General features: G+C 42.5%; 1 long non-coding RNA gene across 6 annotated transcripts; it reads right to left on the minus strand.

Annotated features, from left to right (window-relative positions):
• Nucleotides 1-1325: 1325 nt before the first annotated feature.
• On the minus strand, nucleotides 1326-3215 carry LOC124026770. 6 transcript variants are annotated; one of them, XR_006837303.1, is made up of 6 exons: nucleotides 3042-3215; nucleotides 2728-2823; nucleotides 2516-2589; nucleotides 2141-2266; nucleotides 1765-1899; nucleotides 1326-1629 (listed from the first exon to the last, which is right to left on the minus strand). It is a non-coding gene; the product is annotated as an uncharacterized LOC124026770 (long non-coding RNA). The 6 variants fall into 6 exon arrangements; XR_006837305.1 differs by having other exon boundaries at nucleotides 2516-2592; XR_006837302.1 differs by lacking the exon at nucleotides 3042-3215 and having other exon boundaries at nucleotides 2728-2886.
• Nucleotides 3216-7577: the final 4362 nt, after the last annotated feature.

The following is a 7577-nucleotide window of genomic DNA, read 5'->3' on the forward strand; positions in this document are numbered from 1 at the left end:
GCAACGCCCCATCTGGTCTATCTGGGTCTGGATATTTATGAAAAATATTTCTGATTGCTCTGAGACCCAAGTTGGTGTCGATATTAGTATACAAGGAGTCAATATCAATTGAAAAAAAACAGTTTCTTTAGGCACACTAATTCCTTTCAATTTTGTCACAAATTCGTATGTATCCTTAATGAAACTTTGATGTTTCCGTGACAGGGGATTTATGAAATAATCCAAATACTCTGCTATTCTATAAGATTCGAACCACAATCCGATACAATCGGCCTACCACATGGAACCTCTGAGGGAATGGTCCACGTCTCAGGAGGTTTGTGGATTTTAGGCAACAAATAAAATTGTCTGGGGCGTGGGGTATCTGGTCCAAATAGATAAAACATTTGTTTGTCTGTAATGTAATTATTCTCATGAAGTTCCCCTATAATCTCCCTCATTTGTCTCTGGGTCTCCTGCTGCAATGAGTGAGTCAGTGGCCTATAATGTTTAGAATTACTCAACTGCCTGTTCGCCTCTATCAGATACTGGGTTTTATCCAAAATGACAATCTTTGATCCCTTATCCGCTGGTTTTATAATTATGTTTGAATTCTTACTTAAGGAATTTAAGGAATTCCGTTCTTGTTTTGTAAGATTATCCTTTCCTGCCATATAGAACCTAAATGTACTAAAGGAAGTAGAGTCCCTTTGAATTAAAGTCTGCATCGTATTAGACACTCCCTGTAGCTTAGGCTCCCAGTGTGATGGACCAATGAATGGTACTCTTTGATTGTCAGTATTATAATTAAAATGGTCAAGTAATTTTAATTTTCTATGATAAGTGTGCAAATCCCTCCTGAGCTCCATACGATCGATCTTAGCGGGTGTCGGAATAAACATAAGGCCCTTCTCCAGAAGTTGCTGTTCTGCCGCTGTAAGTCTAAAAGTAATCAATAGATTCAGTACATTAGAGTGTTGGGGAGTAATATCAATACACTCTTCCCCTCTTAATAGTTTAACTGGTCTAGCCAGTAATTTAAAATGTTTACAGCTGTATCTGGTCTCCAATGTATTGGATCATCCTGCATTGTGTGAAATCTAAGTTTATTCAGGTCCAGTAGTTCCCTACAATTTTTCTGAATATACTGATTCAATTGATTCAGAACATTCTGCTTTTCCCATGAAAGCTCATCCGAAAAGTGTATGATGGGAACATAAACCTGTGCATGAGGAAAAACTTCAGTTGTTTTATTCAGTAGCTGTTGCAACTGCTTGACTGCAGTTGAGTACTGCTGGTTCAAGCCATTGACAAGACCCACTGATAGAACCACCTTCTGTGTGTTTTCCTGTTTCCCCAACTTGCCTATCACTCCTGCAATATGTCTAAAGGTTGCTCCCGGAAAGCTGTCTATCTGTGTGTTAGTGTCCGTAAAGCTAGGAATGCGCGCAAGGTTGGAATCCCCAATAAAAACCACGGGTTTTGTAATCTCAATACTCCAATCATTTATTTTCCTTTCAGTTCTAGAATGACATGTGGGATAAAAAAGTGTATCCCTTTTTACAGGTTCCAGTATTAGTTCTGTCCCAGGTTCCGTTTCTTTTCCGTTTTCCATTGCTACCGTACCCTGCTGGTTATCTTGTTGTGAACCTGTAGTAGAATTGGATAAAACCATGTCATCCATCAGAACAGCCACATTATTCAATGGTAGTATTAGGCTATCCCTGTTATTCCCCGTCATCTCCAATCCCCCCGATGTTAGAAGTACATTTGAGTGCTCTCTACCTGGGATTATCAAGGCTGGGACTTTAGGTGGGGCCAGATTCTCTCTTGGTCGTTGAGTTTGGGGATTAAATATCTCCTTACTCTTCTTGATTGTTGGGGTAAGTCTGAAGCTAGCCCCTCCACTCTTTGCAGGTCCTACTTTCCGAGGGGTGAGACAGGTTTCCCGTAAGAGGGGAGATAGTTGGTTAGTAGGTGAGCTCATAGGGGGAACCACTCTATGGGGAGAAGTAAGCCCCACATGAACCTCCACCTGTACCTCCCTTCCCTGTATGCCCCCAACAAACCCTGTGGTATTGCTGTTGGTAGTCAGGTTATGGTTAATCGGTCTGTCTACCGGAATACTGGAAGACTGTTCCTCAACCCTATTACCCCTTACCGAGTTGTCACTCGATCCCCCTGGAGTATTCCTGCATATTCCAGAGTCCCTATGGGCCTTGGCTCCCATTAAGGCCCTGCCAGTCGGTGACTTGCTAGTCACTGCAGCCGCATAACTGGATTTAGCCTGCTGAGAGGTTATCAGTTTAGTAGAGGCAAGTGGGTCAATGGGTTTTTGCAGCATGTCTTTTAAGGTAGTTACTGAAGAAGATGTAAATTTATGTTTGTATCTGGCCTTTGCCCACATCACCGCCTTCTCTAAAGCTTCCTGGTTATAGGTTGAGGTATTCTGGATGCATAAGGCAATTACCCCGTCATAATGCTCCCTCAGAATATGCATATTATTCTCCATCCACCTGCTGGTGTTAAGTTTTACCTTTGCCAGAGTCTGTTGGTTGGGCGAGGAGGGTTTAATAAAGGCCGCCAATTTATTCACCTGTCTTACCATACCTGCTGGAAAAGAATGATTAACCGCAGAGTAATCTAAGATTTCTGAGTGATGAATTGCTTGTAAAGCCTTAAAATATCCCTTTGTGAGGGTTATATCATGCAGAGGAGGAATACTCCCAGTTTCTCCAGTAGACTCACCCTGATCATGTAGGTTAACTAGAGCCTGGAAACGATTGTGTACTGGCACTGCCATGGTAAAGAACCAATAGCCGGAACCCTTGCTGGGAAACCCAACTAAAAGAAGGGATCATATAAACGTTAAAATCCCCCCCACAATATATAATTAGACCCAGTCAACCAAAGAAATATATATACACACACAGAGGACAAAAAACATTTAAGAAAATGATATTATAAACCAAAAACACAAAACAAATATTGGCCCGATTTTAGAAAAGAAACTCCAATGAAACAAAACCCAATATAACAGGTGATGATGGAGGTCAACTCACAACTCCTTTTCTCCTACAATAAGTCCTTGTCTGTTGCCATCTGGTGGTTGCTCCAGAAATGGCAGTTAAGCCTCATACAGGCCTCAACCCCTCAAAAAAAATGTTTGAGGAGAGGGAGTAAGGGGAATGTATACCAGAGAGCAGTCCGTACGAATTCTCCACTATAGGTTCGGTTGTTACTCCATAAAAACAATCTCTCTAGGGTTAGAGGGTTAGGGTTAGGGTTAGGGGTTAGGGTTTAGGGTTAGGGGTTAGGGTTAGGGGTTAGGGTTTAGGGTTAGGGTTAGGGTTTAGGGTTAGGGTTAGGGTTTAGGGTTAGGGTTAGGGTTAGGGTTTAGGGTTAGGGTTAGGGTTTAGGGTTAGGGTTAGGGTTAGGGTTAGGTTTCTAGTTTTGAGTCGGTTGATCCACTTCCATCTCTGACACGTGGAAACCGGAGGGGGGAAGGGAGGGGTTGCACTCCACATCATATACGCGCGGGTCGGAGGGTATGGGCGCGGCCGGCCAAAGTCGTAGGCCCCATGGTAGCCCACTTGTAGATTAACCCGTTGGTTGGGTTAAAGGACTGTCTGTCTGTAGGGTTAAGGTCAGGTAGGGTTTAAGAATGGTTAAGGTTAGGGTTAGGGTTAGGGTGTTAGGGTTAGGGTAGGGTTAGGGTTAGGGTAGGGTTAGGGTAGGGTTAGGGGTTAGGGTTAGGGTTAGGGTTAGGTTTCTAGTTTTGAGTCGGTTGATCCACTTCCATCTCTGACACGTGGAAACCGGAGGGGGGAAGGGAGGGGTTGCACTCCACATCATATACGCGCGGGTCGGAGGGTATGGGCGCGGCCGGCCAAAGTCGTAGGCCCCATGGTAGCCCACTTGTAGATTAACCCGTTGGTTGGGTTAAAGGACTGTCTGTCTGTAGGGTTAAGGTTAGGTAGGGTTTAAGAATGGTTAAGGTTAGGGTTACGGTTAGGGTTAGGGTTAGAGGGTTAGGGTTAGAGGGTTAGGGTTAGGGTTAGGGTGTTAGGGTTAGGGGGTTAGGGTTAGGGTTAGGGTTAGGTTTTGAATATAAATGTGTTTCGTTTCAACTAGTTCGTTTTACGGTGCACAGGCCTATCTCCTGTTTATCCCTCCCATGTGTGATAATCTAATATAATAGGTGTAGTACTTAAAAAGGCCCGTAGATGTCCTCCTAAGACCATAAATAAAACTGAGGTAAACTCAAAGTTGCCTCTTTTCTGGATGGCAGTACAGAAGTCAATGTGGTGAGAGATCCATTCAACCATAGTGTTGTTAAATGTGAACATAAACGCCATATTGTGCATTTAAATGGTTTTATTGTTTTGTTAAAGGACAGAAAAACCTAAAAGAGGCAGTGCCAAACTAAAACCAAACAAACCATAAATCTATAGAGAATAAAAATAAATTATGAATAAAACCATGTTCTTCTCCATCCATTTTTCTGTCTGTTAAAACCCCTTTTCTAAAACCTCTCGTTCAGGCCATTTGGCGTTATTGTCTGTAGGTGCTGGATCCACTCCCGTTCTACCCTCTTTCGCTGCCCACAGGTCCAGCCTATATGTGCCTGTAACCCTGATATGGTAAGGTGAGTAATGGGATGCTCCTGGAAGTGGGTTATGAGTTCTGTTTGTAGGTGTGCCCTTTTAATGTTATACAGGTGTTGTTTGAGTCTGGTTTCTATGGTGTGTTTGGTTTCTCCAATGTATTGTTTATTGCAAAGTGTACATGTAATGATATAAATGGTGTTATGTGTGTTCAATGAATAAGATTCTTGTACTGGTGCTGATGTGTGGCTATGTATATTTGTAATAAACTTTATCTGTCGAAAATGGACGTTATGAGGTTTGAGGTCTTGTGGTGGCTTGCTACTGAATCTTGCTTTGGTGAGCATGTCCTTTAAGTTTTTGTTCTTTCTAAATGCTGAAATAATTCTGTATGGTTTAAGTGGTATGTAAGTGTGCTGAACTGTAGAGAAGTTGTGTTTGAATGATTGATGTAGGGGTGTAATTCTATGTGAAAATGTGGTTACTAGGGGGATGATAATTGTCTGTTGATTGAGTATTGATGCCAAAGGAGAAGAGACAGAGGAAGTGTTCCGGTTTAGTGATTGGTGCAGATCACTTTCCATAGGGGAGTCAGGGTTAGGGTGAGGGAGGAGATAGGATGAGAACCCTGGTTAGGGTAATGGTACACATTAGGGTTAGGCGTGGGGTTAAGGGAAAGGTTAAGGTTACCCTTGGGGTTGGGGGAAAGGTTAAGGTTAGGCGTGAGGTTTGGGGAGAGGTTAGGGTTAGTCGTGGGGTTTGGGGAGAGGTTAAGGTTAGGAGTGGGGTTACGGGAAGGATTAAGGTTAGGCGTGGGGTTAAGGGGAAGGTTAAGGTTAAGGTTAAGGTTAGGGTTAAGGTTAGGGTTAGGGTTAGGCGTGGGGTTTGGGGAGAGGTTAGGGTTAGGCGTGGGGTTGGGGGAAAGGTTAAGGTTAGGCGTGCAGTTTGAGAAGAGGTTAAGGTTAGGCGTGGGGTTAGGGGAGGGTTAAGGTTAGGCGTGAGGTTTGGGAAGGGGTTAAGGTTAGGAATAAGATTGAGGTTAGGGTTAAGAGAGGTGGATGATTTGCTGTGGTCTGTGAGTGTTGGATGAATGGGAGGGAGGGCGGCCAATGTGTTATTTTTAATGGTTCTTAAGAATCGTTTTGAATATCCTCTTCTTCTAAGTGCCTTGAATAGTATATTTATTGCATAGTCCAGGTCTTGCTTGCAAGATGATATCCTGTAGAACCGTATAATTTGTGATTTTATTATTCCCTTAAATGTATGTTTAGGATGGTAACTGTGTTTATGAAGTAAAGCATGTGTGTCTGTTGGTTTGAAGTAAACTCTAGTGTGTAGTGTTTTCTGTGATTGATTGTTGTTACTGAAAAAACTGTTGTGTCTAAGAAGTTGACTTCCTGCGGATGAATTGTGTATTTAACCTTGATGGATGGATGATGACCGTTGAGAATGTTTATAAAATTTGTGAATAACTGGATGTCGTGGGGCCAGGCTCCTATTATGTCATCTAAAAAGCGGTAATAGAAAGTGGGTTGATATGGACACTTGGCCAGTGCCCTCTCTCCCATTCAGCCATGTTTATGTTGGCGTAAGCAGGTGCAAATTTCTTGCCCATAGCTGTTCCCTCCACCTGCAGGTAATATTGGTCATTAAACAAGAAGTCATTACTAGTCAGGCTGATTTCTAATAGTTGTAATATTTCTTTATCTGGTCTAGTGTTGTCTGGGTATCTCTTAAATATGTTTCTAATTGCTTGTATTCCTGTTGCTGTATTTATGTTGGTATATAGGCTATCAATATCTATCGTGAATATGTGTGTATGGGAGGGAACAACTATGGGTCCAATCCTCTCCATGAAGTGGTAGGTGTCCCTGAGGAAGCTGGGGTGCCTAGTGGAGAGAGGGTTGATGTGATGATCTATATATTGTGAAATGTTGTAAGATTCACTATTGCAGTCTGAGACAATCGGTCTGCCGGGAGGAACTTCAAAGGGAATTGTCCATGTCTCCGGTTCCTTGTGTACTTTTAACAGTAAATAGAATAGTCTAGGTCGTGGGGTGTCTGTACCGTAGAGAAAGTCCCGTTGTTTTGCTGTGATGTAGTGTTGGTCGTAGAGTCTTTTTATTATTGTCCTTAGCTGTGTCTGTGTCTGTGGTTGTATACTGTTTTCTATTTGTTTATAATGTTTGGTGTTTGATAACTGTCTGTTGGCTTCATACATGTATTGATGTTTATCCAGTATTACTATTTTTGAACCTTTGTCTGCTGGTTTAATGATGATGTGTGGGTTATTTTTAAGTTGTTGTATTGCCTGTCTTTCTACGTGTGTGAGGTTATCCTCCCTATCTGTGTGAGTCTGATGATTGTGAAGTGTGTTTTTGTCCATTCTAATTAGTCTCCTGATTCTGCCATCTATCTGGGAGGTTTTAGGTTCCCAGGTAGATGGTAAAGTAAATGGTAGGTGATTGTCCTCTGTGTTGTAGTCAAAATAGTCCAACAGTTTAAGTCTTCTATGGTATTTGTGGGTGTCCCTTTGAAGTTCCTCCCAATCAAATTTGTTTGGGCGAGGGATGAATGTCAACCCTCTCTCCAGGAGCTTTACCTGTGCTGCTGTGGGTATGAAAGATTTGGAAAGATTCATGATATTAGTTGTTGACCGGTCCGCTGCTCCCCTTGGTGGGGGATCTGCACTGGTTATTGGGGAAGGAGAGAGATTGCAAGAAAAGTTATTTCTATCCAGACTGTGGCTTGTGGTTAATGTAAATTTAACTGTCTACACCAGTGTTGAAAGATGAGGTCTGCTGTGGTGGATGTCCAGTGTATGAGATCTGTTGTTGTGTGAAATGTGTCTTGTGGGATCTCTAATAGGGTTGGGAAGTTAGTGGTGATGTAAGCGTTAATGAGCTTAAGGTTTCTCTTCTGCTGTGGAGTAAGAAGAGGTGAATGGCTGATGACAGGAATGTATATTGTTGCGTTTGGAAATGTTTTCTT

Source organism: Oncorhynchus gorbuscha, unplaced genomic scaffold, assembly GCF_021184085.1.
Source record: "Oncorhynchus gorbuscha isolate QuinsamMale2020 ecotype Even-year unplaced genomic scaffold, OgorEven_v1.0 Un_scaffold_2818, whole genome shotgun sequence".
NCBI classification, from domain to species: Eukaryota; Metazoa; Chordata; class Actinopteri; order Salmoniformes; family Salmonidae; genus Oncorhynchus; species Oncorhynchus gorbuscha.